This window comes from Chiloscyllium punctatum, chromosome 2 (assembly GCF_047496795.1).
Source record: "Chiloscyllium punctatum isolate Juve2018m chromosome 2, sChiPun1.3, whole genome shotgun sequence".
Lineage (NCBI taxonomy): Eukaryota > Metazoa > Chordata > Chondrichthyes > Orectolobiformes > Hemiscylliidae > Chiloscyllium > Chiloscyllium punctatum.
Window position 1 is genome coordinate 125,326,336 of NC_092740.1, and position 18,036 is coordinate 125,344,371.

Here is an 18,036-nt window from a genome sequence, read left to right on the forward strand (position 1 = left end):
TTCCTGGTATCTGTGCCACCTTTAAAAGCCCTTTGTTCCCTCAGACCAGCACTGTCTGTCTAGAGCTAGCCTGTTCAGTTCCTTACATTTGCCCTGGACCTGGCACACAGGGAGGGAATATGTACCCTGCTTTGTGGGGCAGGGTCCTGGAGATTCTGCTGGAAAGGGTGGTGCAGAGGTGGGTATATTTCCTCACCCAGATCAACCTGGTCTCAGGTTGCCATTCAGATTGAAGCTGGAGGAATGCCCGGCTATGTAGGAAGAACGTCAATGACCTTCTCCATTCCGCCAACATAAGTGCAACACCTTCTCTCCGATGCCTCAGACTTACTCTATCTCTACTTTTAGATCCATCTCCCACTAAGGTTCAAGATCCACCATTCTCACTAATGCCTGCAATATCTTTTCCATTCATTCTCACCACATCCACCTCAATCCCCAACAACCCTGCATGGCCTCTCTGCTGCCAACTCACTCATTTAAAATACTTCCCCAGTTGCACCAAAGTAATGCCTGTACCGCCCAATTTCAACTCCCTAAATATCAATCTCTCTGTCATTGCAGAAGGAAAACAGCTCCCAGTCAGAAGTAAATACTACAGATGGGCTGCCCAACATTCAGCTCCTCACTTGTTTGGAGGAGAACATCCTAACTCTGATTTCTCTGAGTGGTTGACAGACTGTGAGAAAGTGAGGACTACAAGTGCTGGAGATGAGAGTCAAAAAGTGTGGTGCTGGAAAAGTACAACAGGTCAAGCAGCAACTGAGGAGCAGGAGAATTGGTGTTTCAGGCATAAGCTTTTAATCAGGAATGTGAATCAGGAACAGATTGTGTCCAAAACTCTGAATTGATATCAGAGGCGGCACTTGAATTACTGTGTTGGGATCTCCTGAGCAAAGGTTATCCACCTTGATTTGACTGAGGTCTGCTGACAACCATGGCAAGCTTCCTGGCTCTGTGTCTGCACTAAACAGCAAGGCTGAAGAGGAAATCCCAGAGTTAAATAGTTAGGAAAGACAGTTCATATTGAAGCTGAGGCTGGAGGAGTTCAATAGAGTTCTGATGACAAAGTAGAGCCATCCTTGTAAACGAACCAATAAAGACTGGGTAGTTGTTCATGAAACAGTGTACAACCCAGCTATTATATGGAGACATTGTGAGAACACAAATTCCTATGGCAGGACACATGGGAATACAGGAACATAGGCATCAATAAACAGGTATTTTGCAAGGCCAAAACATCAAAAACTTGTCAGGTCGTAGAAAAACCTCTACATGTAATTAAACCAACACCTTTGATATCTATCCAAGTATCTGAAGAACAATTTAGTGTGAGTAGATTGAGTAGCATCATCACCTCGAATGAAAGCAGGACATCAGGTCATCCTTGCAATTATGGATATGACATCACAATTCCCAGAAGCCAAGGCATGGTCACTTGACCTGAAACATTAACTCTGATTTCTCTCCACAGATGCTGCCAGACCTGATGAGCTTTTCCCACTATTTCTGTTTTTGTCCCAAAAGCTATACCGTTAAATACATTTACAGGCAGGCTAGTGGTAGAAAAATTAACTCGGCTTTTCACTCTTTATTGATTGTCAGTTGAGATTCAATTTGAACAGGGTTCTAACTTTATGTCTTAAGTTTTCTATCAAATCATTAGCAGTTTGGATGTAAAACAATTGACTTCAACTGGGTATTAGCCACAAACACAGGGATTTTTGGAGAGGTGCCATCAGGGACTTAAAACCATGACTGAGGCACATTTTTCATGAATACCCACTAGATTGAGCTAAAGGTTTAGATTTCTTACTACTCGCTACCAGAGTTTTCCCAAATGAATCTACTGAATTTAGCCCATTTAAATTGGTTTATTGTCATGAGGCTAGAGGTCCATTAAAATTGATTAGAGAGAAGTTCTTCAAGCAAAATGACAAATCCTCAATGTTGAATTATGTATTCATGTTTCTAGGAAGACTCACAGAAACATGTATAAGAGCATTTAAAAGTTTCAAAGCCAAAATGAAAGAATGGGAGGAAAAATATTCAGCAACTACAGTGTTTCACGTGCAAGATGAAGCTTTGGTTTTGTTGTTTGTGTAAGGTGAACCTCTGAAAACAAAATTCAGTGGCCAATGCAAAATAGTTAGGAGGGTTAGTAAACTGAATTATCTGATAAGGGGAAGAAGAATCAGTTATATCATATAAACATGTTGAAAAGGTATCATCATAAGGAAGAGGATAAGGAGGAACAAGTGTCCCAGCTGGAAAGTGTAGTGGACTTTGTTAGAGAGAATAGGAGTGAGGTGGATGGACAGGCTAACAGTTCTCAAGCCAAAGTTCCTCCACTTTGACTAGCTAACACAGAAATACAGAGACAGTTTGACACTATGTTCCATATTCAGAAGGGCAATGGCTGGGTTTTGTAAGACCGCTTAGAAAGTGTAAGGCAACCTGTAGGCATACACCTGATGCTCTACATTAGCTAGGCATTATGTAGACACAGGAGAGCCACAGTCAACAATACAGCATCTTTATCAGTTGAGCCCAGAAAAAACAAGCTCAGCTGGAAATAGAAATTCAACATCAGTCAGAAAATCAAGTAACTGAAGCTAATCAAAGCAGCTGGAGTTCATCAGTGGCGTCAGTTTCTAAACTGGATAGACACTAGTGAAGTGGCCCAGCAGGGGCATGCTGGACCCCATAAGCCAGAGGTTGATGGATCAAAGCCATCTTCTACAAAGGGTTCTTGTGGTGTAGTGTCCCTACCTCTAGCTCAGGAGACCCAAGTTTATGTCCCACCTACTCCAGAGGTCACAGAGTCATAGAAATGTACAGCAAGGATACAGACCCTTCGGTCCAACCCATCCATGCCGACCGGATATCCCAACGCAATCTAGTCCCACCTGCCAGCACCCGGCCCATATCCCTCCAAACCCTTCCTATTCATATACCCATCCAAATGCCTCTTAAATGTTGCAATTGTACCAGCCTCCACCATATCCTCTGGCAGCTCATTCCATGCACGTACCACCCTCTGCATGAAAAAGTTGCCCTGTAGGCCTCTTTTATATCTTTCCCCTCTCACTCTAAACCTATGCCCTCTAGTTCTGGACTCCCCGACCCCAGGGAAAAGACTTTGCCTATTTACCTTATCCATGCCCCTCATAATTTTGTAAACCTCTATAAGGTCACCCCTCAGCCTCCAATGCTCCAGGGAAAACAGCTCCAACCTGTGTATAATAATATCTCTGGACAGGTTGATTAAAAAATATCCTCAACCGAATAGACCAACTAAATTCTGTAGAGTTTATAGAACTGTAAATTTAGTCACAAAACCATATTCAGACCCAATTCCACATTGAGAAGATTATATTGAAAGGCGGTAGTTCTTCATTCCTTTCAAAGATAGATCTCTTGAAGGGTTAGTGGCAAGTACTATTGACATCAAGGGAGAAAGAAGTACCCACGTTTGCCACAGCATTTGGATTACAGAATGCCTCAACTGCATTTCAGAGATTTATGGATCAAGTCAAAGCTGAGCTCCATAGCTGTATAGTTTATTTACGTGATGTTGTGTAACATATTAATACAAGGGAAGCGTTTGTGAAACAAATCTAACCCACGAAACAAGTATAACACTTATTTAAGCAATTGCAGTTAGCTGGCTTGATAATAAACTTAGCCAGAAATGAATTTGTGAAAGCAAAAATAACAACTAAGTTATATTGTAAAATGTAGACAAGTGTTGCCAAGTACAGCAAAAGGGAAGACTCTGACAGAATTCCTCAAGCTAAATAAGAAACATGAGATTTTTAGAAACACATGGGATTTACTCAAAATTTGTGCACAATTTCAACACAATAGCTGTGCATTTAACAAATTTGCTAAAGACACAAGCTACAGTGGTATGATCAGAAGAATGCCAGGCAGCTTTTGAGAATCTGAGGGCAATCCTCATTATTGAACTAGTGTTAGCTTCCCTTGATTTTTCCAAACATTTCAAAATGGCATTTGATGCTAGTGATTTAAGGCTGGATGCTGTTGTGTTGTTAGTCGAGGAGTTGGGAATGGAGAAGTCAGTAGGTTACTACTCCAAGAAACTAAACTGGTATCTTCTACTATAGGAGAAGAGACTTTGGGATTATTATAGGCCTAATGGTTGCAGGCAGCTTGTGGTAAAGTGTGGTGTAACCACACCTGCTCCTGGCTCCATCCCAACTTTTTTGTTAGTTACCAACTGTTAAGGAGAAAAAGACAGCAGGCAGGTACCATCCCAGTTCTGGCCATAGCAGGTCAATTTCAGAAAAGGCCCTAAAGCAGACGTGCAGCTTCTCATTTAGATACATAAGGAGACAATTGTATATTCCACCAAGGCACCAGGGCCTCCTGAAAGATTAGCTCATATGTGCTCAGGTGTATTTCATGTGCCCTAAGGTTGCAAAATTAGATTTCCTCCTCACCATTTTCCACAAGGAGCCCTGAGGCTCAATGACTATCCAATGGCCTACTTCCTTGTTCAAGTAGTGAGTCCCCTTGGAATTTAAAGACTGGTAACAATTACCAATGACATGTATACCTAGGATTAACACTTCAACTTGATCTTATCTTCTCCATTATTCACCATTGGCAAACTGTTCCAGTACATCTAAAACATTAGCATCTACCCAGCGAAGTGGATATTGGGCAAGATACGTTCTGTACATAAAAAAGCAAGACCAAATCTACCCAACCATAGGTGCTGTAATAGTTTCTTCTCAGTCATCAGTAAAGAGATGGAAGGTGTCAAGCAGCATATTCTTAACAATAATCTCCTCACTGAAGCTCATTAGGTTCTGCAAATGCACTTATCTGTTGGACTTACTATAGATTTCATCTAAACATGGATAAAAGAGCTGAACTCCAGAGATGAGGTGAAGTGAAAGTGACTGTTTCTGACATCAAGGCTGCATTTGATCTAGTGGCAACAAGGCGCCCTAGCAAAACTGGAATCAATGGAAATTGGAGGGGAAAAGCCCTCCACTGTTGGAGTTATGTCTAGCAGAAAGGAAATGGTTGCAGTTGTTGGAGATCAGTCCTTTCAGTTCAAGGACATCTCTGCTGGAGTTCCTCAAGGTAGTGTCTTAGGCCCAACCATATACAGTAATGACCTCCTCACCAGTGTTCCCTCTTTCTTCCCAGCTGCACGGGCCTCCAAGGACCATGTGTGGTAGCTGGAAATTCTGGAACTGGAAGTCAATGCTGCAATTGACATGTCGACACCAATCACCATGCCTTGGAGCAGTTATGCACCGATGCAGCCACACAGCTTAGAGGGAACGTTGCTTCCTTCCAACATAAGGTTAGAAGTGGGGATGTTCACTGATTCCTCAGATACTGAAGCAGTCCGTATACAGCAATATCCAGACAGAAGTCATGGTTGGGAGATGTAAGGATACAAGTTATATTCATGCCTCAGAAGTGTCAGGATATAACAATTTCTAATCAGAGAGAATTCAACCACCTCATCTTGATGTTCAATGCATCGCTATCACAGAATCATCTGCTATCTACATCCGAGGGATTACCATTGACCAAAATTTGATAAACAATATGGTTACATGTAAATTAGAAGTCAGAATTTCTGGAATATGTCACTCATCTCCAGACTCTGTTTATCATCAGCAGGATACAAGTCATGAGTTGGATGGAATACTCTCCACTTGTCTGGCTGAGTGCAGCTTCAACAATACTCAACAAATTTTATGCTATCCAGGACAAAGCAGCCATAGAGTCACGGAAACGTACGGCATGGAAACAGATCCTTCAGTCCAACTCATCCATGCCGGTCTGATATCCTAACCTAGTATAGTCCAATTTGCCAGCACTTGGCCCATATCCCTCTAAGCCCTTCCTATTCATATATCCATGCAGATGACTTTTAAATGCTGCAATTGTACCAGCCTCCACCACTTCCTCTGGCAGCTCATTCCATACATGCACCACCCTCTGCGTGAAAAAGTTGCCCCTTAGGTCCCTTTTCTATCTTTCCCCTCTCACCCTAAACCTATGATGTCTAGTTCTGGACTCTCTCACCCCAGGGAAAAGGCTGTGTCTATATCCTATTCATGCCCCTCATGATTTTATAAACCTCTATTAAGTCACCCCTCAGCCTTCAGCACTACAGGGAAAATAGCCTTTTCAGCCTCCTCCTTTCGCTCAAATCAAGGACTGGTTAGGGATAGTCAGCATGGTTTTGTGCATGGGAAATCATGTCTCACGAACCCGATTGAGTATTTTGAAGAAGTAACAAAAAGGATTGATGAGGGCAGAGTGGTGCAGGTGATCTATATGGACTTCAGTAAGATGTTTGACAAGATTCCCCATGGGAGACTGGATAGCAAGGTTAGATCTCATGGAATACAGGGAGAATTGCCACCATTGATGTCAGGCTCAACGGTCTATAATTCCCTGGTTTTTCCTTACCACCTTTCTTAAATAGTGGCATCATGTAAGCCAACCTCCAGTCTTCCAGCACTTCACTTGTGACTAGCAATGATGATAGCGAGTATATCTCAGCAAAGGGCCCAGCAATCACTTCCCTAGCTTCCCACAGATTTCTGGGGTATGCCTGATCAGGTCCTGGGGATTAATCCACATCCAGCACTTCCTCCTCTGTGATATGGACATTTTCCAAGATGTCACTATCTATTTCCCTCTTGATTTGCACCATATCCACTGCCTTCAACATTTATTCCTTCCACAGTGGAAGTAGTGTGCACCATCTGCAAGATTCAATGCAGCAAACCAAGTAATCCTGCAACAGCATTTTCAGAACCCATGCCTCTACCACCAAGGAGAACAAGAGCAGCAGATACATGGGAACACCACTCACAACAAGCTCCTCTCCAAGCCACTCACCACCCTGGATTGGAAATGCATTGTCGTTCCTTCACTGTCACTGGGTTAAAATATTGAAACTCCTTCACTAACAGTACTCTGGTTCTACATTCCATGGACTACAGCTGTTCAGGAAGGCAGTTCATCAAGACCAACTCCTCAAGGGCAGTTAGGGATGGTCAACAAATACTCTCTGTGGTCCCTAGCAGTGACACACATGAAATAACTAAAAAAGTGATCATGCTCACACCAAGTTCACTTATCCATCATCCCTTTCCTCACTGAACAACATTGGCCTGTACTTAAGCATTGTCTAATTTGTTCCATTTTCATCCTTATTTTCAAATCCCTCCATGTCTTCAGTCTTGGCCTTAGCTCTGTAACCTCCTCAAGCTCCAATATATCTCTACTGCTCTAATTCTGATCTCTTTAACATCCTGGATTTTAATCAGTCGGTTGTACTTTCAGCTGCCAAGGTCTCAAGCTCTGGAATAGCCCTCTTAAACCTCTTCACCTCTTTACCTCTCTTTCCGTCTTTAAGATGCTTCTTAAAACTGACTTCTTTGACCAGGATTTATCATATTTTTTTGAGGCTCGGTGTCAACATTTATTTAATAATTTTGCTGTGGAGGATTGAAATTATTGCTGCATTCAAATTTTTAAACATTTGCAAACTTCATAACGTAAACAACAACAGTGCAGAGTGTAAAATAAATCCCGTGAAGAGGATAAGGAGGATAATGGTGTCACAATGGCTGGTCAAATGCTGTTGAAATACTATTAGTAGTTACTAAAAATGTTGCAGACAAAACATGAGGTGAAACCAGAGTGACCTGAATAGATAGTGTAACTTATGCAAATATTCACCATGTTAGTTAAGAACAAAATTTAATCTATGGCACTGAATGACAAAGTGTGGGATGATGTGGAGTCTGTGTGGGTGGAATTGAGGAACCACAAAGGCAAAAAAACCATAGTGGGAGTTATGTACAGACCTCCTAACAGTGGTCAGGACCAGGGGCGCAACATGTACCGGGAAATAGAGAAGGCATGTCAGAAAGGCAAGGTCACGGTAATCATGGGAGACTTCAATATGCAGGTGGACTGGGTAAATAATGTTGCCAGTGGATCCAAAGAAAGGGAATTCATGGAATGCTTACAGAATGGATTTTTGAACAGCTTGTCATGGAGCCCACAAGGGAGCAGGCTATTTTGGACCTAGTGCTATGTAATGAACCAGACTTTATAAAAAATCTTAAAGTAAGGGTACACTTAGGAAGCAGCGATCATAATATGGTAGAGTTCAGTCTGCAGTTTGAAAGAGAGAAGGCAAAATCGGATGTAATGGTGTTACAGTTAAATAAAGGTAATTATGAGGGCATGAGAGAGGAACTGATGAAAATAGACTGGAAGCAGAGCCTAATGGGGAAGACAGTAGAGCAAAAATGGCAGGAGTTTGTGGGTAAAATTGAGGACACTGTACAGAGGTTCATCCCCAAGAAGAGAAAGATTATCCGGGGAGGGATTAGACAGCCATGGCTGACAAAGGAAGTCAGGAAATGTATTAAAGAAAAAGAGAGATCCTATAAAGTGGCCAAGAGCACTGGAAAGCCAGAAGATTGGGAAGGCTACAAAAACAAACAGAGGATAACAAAGAGAGAAATAAGGAAGGAGAGGATCAAATATGAAGGTAGGCTAGCCAGTAATATTAGAAATGATAGTAAAAGTTTCTTTCAATACATAAGAAACAAACGACAGGCAAAAGTAGACATTGGGCCACTTCAAACTGATGCTGGAAGCCTAATGATGGAAATAGCAGGAGAACTTAACAAGTACTTTGCGTCAGTTTTCACAGTGGAAGACATGAGTAATATCCCAACAATTAAAGGGAGTCAGGGGGCTGAGTTGAGTATGGTTGCCATTACAAAAGAGATAGTGCTAGAAAAGCTAAAAGGTCTTAAAATTGATAAATCTCCTTGTCCCAATGGGCTACATCCTAGAGTTCTGAGGGAGGTGGCTGAGGAAATAGTGGAGGCGTTGGTTGAGATCTTTCAAAAGTCACTGGAGTCAGGGAAAGTCCCGGATGATTGGAAGATCGCTGTTGTAACCCCCTTGTTCAAGAAAGGATCAAGACAAAAGATGGAAAATTATAGGCCAATTAGCCTAACCTCGGTTGTTGGTAAAATTCTAGAATCCATCATTAAGGATGAGGTTTCTAAATTCTTGGAAGAGCAGGGTCGGATTAGAACAAGTCAACATGGATTTAGTAAGGGGAGGTCGTGCCTGACAAACCTGTTGGAGTTCTTTGAAGAGGTGACAAGTAGGTTAGACCGGGGAAACCCAGTGGATATGGTCTACCTAGACTTCCAAAAGGCCTTTGATAAGTTGCCACAGGGGAGGCTGCTGAGCAAGGTGAGGGCCCATGGTGTTCGAGGTGAGCTACTGGTATGGATTGAGGATTGGCTGTCTGACAGAAGGCAGATAGTTGGGATAAAAGGTTCTTTTTCAGAATGGCAGCCTGTGACAAGCTGTGTCCCGCAGGGTTCAGTGTTGGGGCCACAGCTGTTCACATTATATATTTATGATCTGGATGAAGGGACTGGGGGCATTCTAGTGAAGTTTGCCGATGATACAAAGTTAGGTGGACAGGCAGGTAGTACTGAGGAAATGGGGAGGCTGCAGAAGGATCCAGACAGTTTGGGAGAGTGGTCCAGGAAATGGCTGATGGAATTCAATGTGAGCAAATGCGAGGTCTTGCACTTTGGAAAAAAGAATACAAGCATGGACTACTTTCTAAACAGTGAGAAAATTTGTAAAGCCAATGTACAGAGGGATCTGGGAGTGCTAGTTGAGGATTCTCTAAAGGTAAACATGCAGGTTGAGTCCGTGATTAAGAAAGCGAATGCAATGTTGTCAATTATCTCAGGAGGGTTGGAATATAAAAGTACCGTTGTGCTACTGAGACTTTACAAAGCTCTGGTTACGCCTCATTTGGAGTACTGTGTCCAGGTTTGGTCCCCACACCTCAGGAAGGACATACTGGCATTGGAGCGTGTCCAGCGGAGATTCACACGGATGATCCCTGGAATGGTAGGTCTAACATATGAGGAACGGCTGAGGATCCTGGGATTGTATTCATTGGAGTTTCGAAGATTAAGGGGAGATCTAATAGAAACTTACAAGATAATACATGGCTTGGAGAGGGTGGATGCTAGGAAATTGCTTCCGTTAGGCCAGGAGACTAGGACCCGTGGACACAGCCTTAGAACTGGAGGGGGTAAACAGAAATGCAGAGACATTTCTTCAGCTAGAGAGTGGTGGGCCTGTGGAATTCATTGCTGCAGAGTGCAGTGGAGGCTGGGACGCTAAATGTCTTCAAGGCAGAAATTAATAAATTCTTGATGTCACAAGGAATTAAGGGCTATGGGGAGAATGCGGGTAAGTGGAGTTGAAATGCCCATCAGCCATGATTGAATGGTGGAGTGGACTCGATGGGCCAAATGGCCTTACTTCCACTCCTATGTCTTATGGTCTTATGGTCTTATGTTTACCTGCCAGAACATGTTTCCTGCAAATAATATACACATGTGAACACCGGGGTATTGTTGTTCCCTCGCAGCTACCCATATAATTAGCATAACTAATAAGCACAAGCACGAATATTTTTTATATCAAAAGAAACCCAAATAAAGAGTAACATAAAGATAATTCAGAATAATGCAGAAATCATAGAGTGTAACAAACTTGTCATGATCATGGGAGATTTAGTGGATAGATGGAGAATATAAATTTCATCTGTCGAATGTGTCAATAACTAGGGGTCAGTAAACTTCCCTTCCTCAATAATCTCCTGCAACCTGATACCTTCCCTATCTCTGTAATCTCTTGCAGCCTGACACCTTCCCCATCTCTGTAAACACCTACAGCCTGATACCTTCCCCATCTCTATAATCTCCTACAGCCTGATACCTTCCCCATCTCTATAATCTCCTGCAGCCTGATACCTTCCCCATCTCTATAATCTCCTGCAGCCTGATACCTTCCCCATCTCTATAATCTCCTACAGCCTGATACCTTCCCCATCTCTATAATCTCCTGCAGCCTGATACCTTCCCCATCTCTATAATCTCCTGCAGCCTGATACCTTCCCCATCTCTATAATCTCCTGCAGCCTGATACCTTCCCCATCTCCGAATCTCCTGCAACCTGAAACCTTCCCTATCTCTATAAACACCTACAGCCTGATACTTCCCCTCTCTCTGTAATCTTCTGCAGCCTGATACCTTCCCTATCGCTGTAGTCACCTACAGCCTGATACTTTCCCTATCTCTGTAAACACCTACAGCCTGATACCTCCCCTCTCTCTGTAATCACCTACAGGCTGATACCTTCCCTATCGCTGTAATCTCCTGCAGCCTGATACTTTCCCCATCTCTATAGTCTCCTGCAGCCAGGCACCTTCCCCATCCCTGTAACCTTCTGCAGCCTGATACCTTCCCAATCTCTGTAATCTCCTGCAGCCTGATACCTTCCCTCTCTCTGTAATCTCTTGCAACCTGGTACCTTCCCTATCTCTGTAATGTCCTGCAGCCTGACACCTTTCCCATCTCTATAAACACCTACAGCCTGACACCTCCCCTCTCTCTGTAATCTCCTGCAGTCTGATACCTCCCCTATCTCTGTAATCTCCTACAGCCTGATACTTTCCCTATCTCTGTAAACACCTACAGCCTGATACCTTCCCCATCTCGGTAAACACCTACAGCCTGATACCTTCCCCATCTCGGTAAACACCTACAGCCTGATACCTTCCCCATCTCGGTAAACTCCTGCAGCCTGATACCTTCCCCATCTCCGAAATCTCCTGCAACCTCAAACCTTCCCTATCTCTGTAATCTCCTGCAGCCTGATATCTCCCCTCTCTCTGTAATCACCTACAGGCTGATACCTTCCCTCTCACAGTAATCTCCTGCAGCCTGATACCTCTCCTCTCTCTGTAATCTCCTGAAGCCTGATACCTCCCCTCTCTCTGTAATCTCCTGCGGCCTGATACCTTCCCTATCTCTGTAATCTCCTGAGCCTGATACCTTCTCGGTCTCTGTAATCTCCTGTATCATGATACCTTCCCTCTCTCTGTAATCATCTGCAGCCTGATACCTTCCCTACCTCTGTAATCTCTTGCAGTCTGATACCTTCCCCATCTCTGTAATCTCCTGCAGCCTGATACCTTCTCTCTCTCTATAACCTCCTCCAGCCTGACACCTCTCCTCTCTCTGTAATCTCCTGCAGATTGATACCTCCCCTCTCTCTGTAATCTCTTGCAGCCTGATACCTTCCCTATCTCTGTAATCACCTGCAGTTTAATAACTTCCCTCTCCCTGTAATCACCTGCAGTTTGATACCAGCCCTATCTCTGTATTCCCCTGAAGCCTGATATCTGCCCTATCTCTGTAATCTCCTGCGGTCTGATACCTCCCCACTCTCTCTGTAATCTACTGCAGCCTGATACTTTCCCCATCTCTGTAGTCTCCTGCAGCCAGGCACCTTCCCCATCTCTGTAACCTTCTGCAGCCTGACACCATCCCTACCTCTGTAATCTCCTGAAGACTGATACCTTCCCCATCTCTGTAATCTCCTCCAGTCTGATACCTTCCCTGTTTCTGTAATCTCCTGCAGCCAAATACCTTCCCTCTCTCTGTAATCACCTGCAGCCTGATCCCTTCCCTATCTCTGTAATCTCTCGCAGCCTGATACCTTCCCTCTCTCTGTAGTGACCTACAGCCTGATATCTTCCCTATCTCTGTAATCTCTAGCAGCCCCACAATTCTTCAAGGTCTCTGCCATAACCTAACTTTTCTTTTCTGACCCCAATTTTAATTACTTCTCCACTTATGAATGCTCCTTCAACAGCTCAGGCCCAAAGCTCGAGAATTCCCCCTCTTACTGTCTCCACTTTGCTGACTCTCCTTTCTTTTATAGACAGGCAGGAGGCTGAAAGAACACAGCAAGCCAGGTAGCCAGAAGGTGGAGAAGTCGATATTTCTGGTGTAACCCTTACTCAGCCTCCTACCTGTCTATTTTGGATTCCAGCATCTGCAGTTTTACTTTTGCCTCTTTTGTTTTAGATATTCCTTAAACCCTGGGTAAGTTTCTTTGACCAAGCTTTTCATTTTCCACCTTAATAACTCCTGGTATGATTGGTATCAAATTTTTCTTCGATAATCGATCCATTGAAGTGCTTCGGGTATTTTATGACTTGGAGATGCCTGTGTCGGACTGGAGTGGATAAAGTTAAATATCCCACAAGACCCGGTTATAGTCCACAACACCAGGTTATAGTCCAGATTAACCTCCACAATACCTGATGAAGGAGTGGCGCTCCAAGAGCTAGTGCTTCCAAATAAACCTGTTGGACTATAAGCTGGTGTTGTGGGATATTTTGTTCTAGTAATGGAGCTCAATAAATATAGGTTGTTGTTGTTGTAATACGAGCTAGATGCAGTCTTTTACTAATTTATCTCTGCCTTGGTTACATAATGCTGCCTGTGTTTTCCCAGGGTGTTTGTCACGTCTCTGCAGTGCTACTCCAAAGACCTGAGCAAAAAGAGCATTGGGACATTGTAGTAGGGCAGTAAGGGAGTGCTGTAGAATCAGAGCTGTTGTTTTTCAGAAGACACATTAGGCACAGGACTCTCAATGGGATATAAAAGGTCCTAGGACCCTATTTTGAAGATGAATAGGAAATTTCACTCTGGTGTCTCAGTCAATATGTATTTATCCACTAACAAACATAATAGTCCAGATTTTGTAGTCAGAAAAGCAATGAAGTTATCTATACATGTTGTTATTATGAGGCAAATTGCACAGCAATCTCCAGACCCCATATAACATACAGTTAAACTTGGAAGTTCAGAAATTTATTATGAGCTGCCCTTCTCCTTTACATGATACAATACACCAGAACCTCAGAGATAAGCTGAGATTTGAAATTGATCCAATGAATCATAGAATCCCTACAGTATGGAAGCAGGCCATTCAGTCCACACCCACCTTCCAAAGAGCATCCCAGCCAAACTCACCCAACCTCCCGCCTGTCCCTCCTATCCCTGATACCCTGCATTTCCCCTGGCTAATCCACCTAGCCTGCACATCTTTGGAGTGTGAGAAGAAAGCAGAGTAAACTTATGGGGACATGGGGAGAATGTGCAAACTCCATACACGCAGTCACCCAAGATTAGAATTGAACCCAGGTCCCTGGTGTTATGCATCAGCAGTGCTAACTACTGAGCCACTGTACTACACAATAATGCAAAGTTGCTATACTAGAACACTACTTAGTTACTGTACATACTTAGAAAATAAAGCCTTTTGCACTGAAGTATAAATGATTTTTAACAGCATGGAAGTCTTAATTCTCTGACCCTGAAAATGTGGCTTTACAGGGTTTGAATCCTTTTTTTGGATTTTAATTATTGTTGGAGATTTAAAATAGATTTATCCATGTGCATTTGTCCCTCTTAATCCCACACTTTTTTAAGAGTTGTATGAGATTATGCTTAATTCAGTCAATAGGTTCCAAAATACTTATTCTTTCAATGACATAACCCTTCCGAAAGATCATTATTGGGAAGTTATTGTTTTCAGATAATTCCGAATTAAACAGAAAATGAAGTAGAGGATATGTTGACAGGGTGGGATGATGTAAAATGGGAAGAGGTTTATGTGGAGTAGAAACATCAGCATGGATGATTTGGGCAGAATGGCCTGTTTCAGCACTGTGAATTTCTTGTTCTGGTATTTGTTGTGATTATCCACAGGCTGGCTTTATTGCACCATCTAGTGGCCACTCAACTTTTTTTTCTGTTGGTTGCAAAAGGTAACATTTTTTCTCCTTTGTGAAGCAATGTTTGAAACACACTGTCGACATAGAAGACAGAGGAAGAAACTGTTGCTAGAAGAGTTTGAAATTAATAAGCAAGAAGTCTTAGAATGATTGTTGCAGCTTAAAGTTGACAAGACACCAGGATCAGACGAGATTCATCCAAGGATTTTGAAGGAAGTAAGGGTAGAAAAGGGGCACTGATAGTAATATTTCAGCCTGCCCTGAACTTGGAGAGGTGCCAGGAGAGTGGAGAATTGTCAACATTACGGCCTTGTTCTAAGATGGTTCTAACTATATTCCCAACAATTACAGACCAGCCTGTTTAACTTCAGTGGTGGGGAAATGTTTGGAAATAATTATTGGGTCCAAAATGATGGTGGAGTCGGCCACTTCAGTCAGAATTCATTTTGCTCCACACGTTCTCCTTCTTTTCTTCTCTTTTTTTCTCTTGGTGATTTTTTTTCTCTTCCTCTCTCCCAGTGGACAACTCCTGGCCTCCAACGACAATTCCTGGATCCCGACAACAACAACAACTCCTGGCTGGGCGTGGTGGTCTCTTGGCCTGGATTAGCAGCTTCCCAGCATGGCCTGATGACCTCCTGGCCTGGCGTAGTGACATCCCATGGTGACCTCCAGTCTTGGCAAACATGGAGTCCTTGGTCTGGCAGGGCAGTCTGGAGCGATCTCCCAGCCTCATGGTCTTTAGGGTGGAGGGCAGAGCAGTCTGGAGCCAGGGCCCAGTATGGACTGGAGGCTAGGTGCCACCGTGGTATCGGTTGAAAGACCACTGTTGTGGACTTTTATGTTTGCAATGCTGGACATTTTACTTCTCTATTTTCTAAGATCTTGTAATTAAAGATGCTGCACCTCAGTACCTTTGCCCCTAACGTGGTGCTATAGGTGGTGACGTATAAACTTTTCACTATATTCATTGAGTTTATGTGACAAGCTAATTTATTCCTCATTTTCACTCAGATAGAAACAACAGTCACTTGGGAAAAGGGCAGTTGATTAGGTAGAATTAGCATGGATATTTAATGAGGAAATCATGTTTAACTAAGTTGCTGGAGATTTTTGAAGTGGTAACACAAAGAGTTGATGAGTGTGATGTAATGTGGTATACATCAATTTCCAGAAAACGTTTGATACAGTGCCACATAACAGGTTTACAAGGAATGTTATAGACCACGGTATAAGAGGAACAGTGGCAATACCGATACAGAATAGGCTGCTTGATACAAAATAGAGAATAATGGTCAATGAATTTTTGTTTTGGGCTGGAGGAAGGTTTGTATTGAGGAGGATAGTATGTGTGTGGATCCAACCAACAATAATCTGATTCTTCATCTTTATCATCAGAGTAAATAAAGTAATAGAAATATGAAGCAAAATCTGCCATCAAATACAAGTATCTAAAAAGGCATATCAGAACTGATCATACTGGAATTTGTAAAAGTGTTGGTGGAGGTGTGTTACAGTTCACTCAGGGAGTCTGAATGGCTGTGAAAACATGTACCTTTACATCCATGTTAGAATCTGGAGCTACAGCAAGTGAGAGTAGATTCCTTTCCATTTCAGGAATTTCTCCCACTCTTACCACCTGTCAACAGATTTTCAAACTGATACTCAACCTGTTTGGTCACATTGTGAATACAATGGGCGGCACGGTGGCACAGTGGGCGGCACGGTGGCACAGTGGTTAGCACTGCTGCCTCACAGCGCCGGAGACCCGGGTTCAATTCCCGCCTCAGGCGACTGACTGTGTGGAGTTTGCACGTTCTCCCCGTGTCTGCGTGGGTTTCCTCCGGGTGCTCCGGTTTCCTCCCACAGTCCAAAGATGTGCAGGTCAGGTGAATTGGCCATGCTAAATTGCCTGTAGTGTTAGGTAAGGGGTCGATGTAGATGTAGGGGTATGGGTGGGTACGCTTCGGCGGGGCGGTGTGGACTTGTTGGGCCGAAGGGCCTGTTTCCACACTGTAAGTAATCTAATCTAATCTAATCTTTCTTGGCCACTATGTTTTGGAATAGGATTTGAACCCAGAGCATCTGGTCAGAGGCAGGGATGCCACCCACTGCACCACAAGACCTTCTTACATTTGTAGAAGTAACGTTGTTAAGTTGCCTTGAGTCTGTTTGCTTTCTATTTGGTTGGTGAGGGGGGCTAGGGTTGCAAGTGTTATAACCAATGGTGTGAGGAATGGAGCTACCAGAGATAACAGATGATGAAATCATAAAGAATACACCAACCCAAGATCTGGTATCCCTACCTGAAAGTGAATATAATGAAACATTAGACAAAGTATTTTTCAGCATTACTAATCATATGTTCAAATGCAAAGAAAACTAAGTGCAAATTACATACTGATAAATATAGGAGAGGGAGATAGAACTTTTTGGTTTCTGGCTTTGCAGTTTTATAGTTTATTTTCAGACAACTTTCTCAAGAGCACATGTATGCTACATGTATGACTTGTATTACCAATGTTCAAAGAATATTAGTTATGGGGTTAATAAATCATTTCCTGGTTTGAGGTTTGTAATGATTCCCAGTATTTTAAGGTACACATCCTTCAAAGTATATGCACATTGTATTGGAATGGTTAAGAACATCCACAGTGCTATTTTACCTAGAGACAGTGAAGGAATGGTGATATATTTCCAAGTCAAAATAGTGTGACTTGGAAGAGAACTTCAGGCTGGAGGTGTTCTCATATATTTGTTGCCCTTGTCCTTCTAGATGGTCATATTTGTGGGTTTGGAAGGTACTAACAAAGAAGCCTTGGTGAATTTCGACAGTGCATCTTGTAAATAGTACATACTGCTGCTACTGAGCTTTGGCAGTGGAAAGAGCAGATGTTTGTGGATGTGATGCCAATCAAGCAGACTGCTTTGTCCTGGGTAGTGTAAAACTTCTTGACTGTCATAGAGTCATACAGCATAGGAAGAAACCCTTCGATCCAACTAGTCCATGCCAAACACAATCCCAAATTAACTAGTCCTACCTGCCTGCTCCTGGCACATATCCCTCCAAATGTTTCCTATACATGTACTTATCCAAATGTCTTTCAACTGTTGTAATTGTACCCATATCCACCACTTCCTCAGGAAGTTTATTCCACATGCGAACCACCCTCTGCCCCTTATGTCAGAGAGTCATAGAGATATACAGCATGGACCAATGGCTAACGAGGTGCCACTATTTAAGAAAGGTGGTAAGGAAATGCCAGGGAACAAGAGACCAGTGAGCCTGACATCAGTGATGGGCAAGTTGT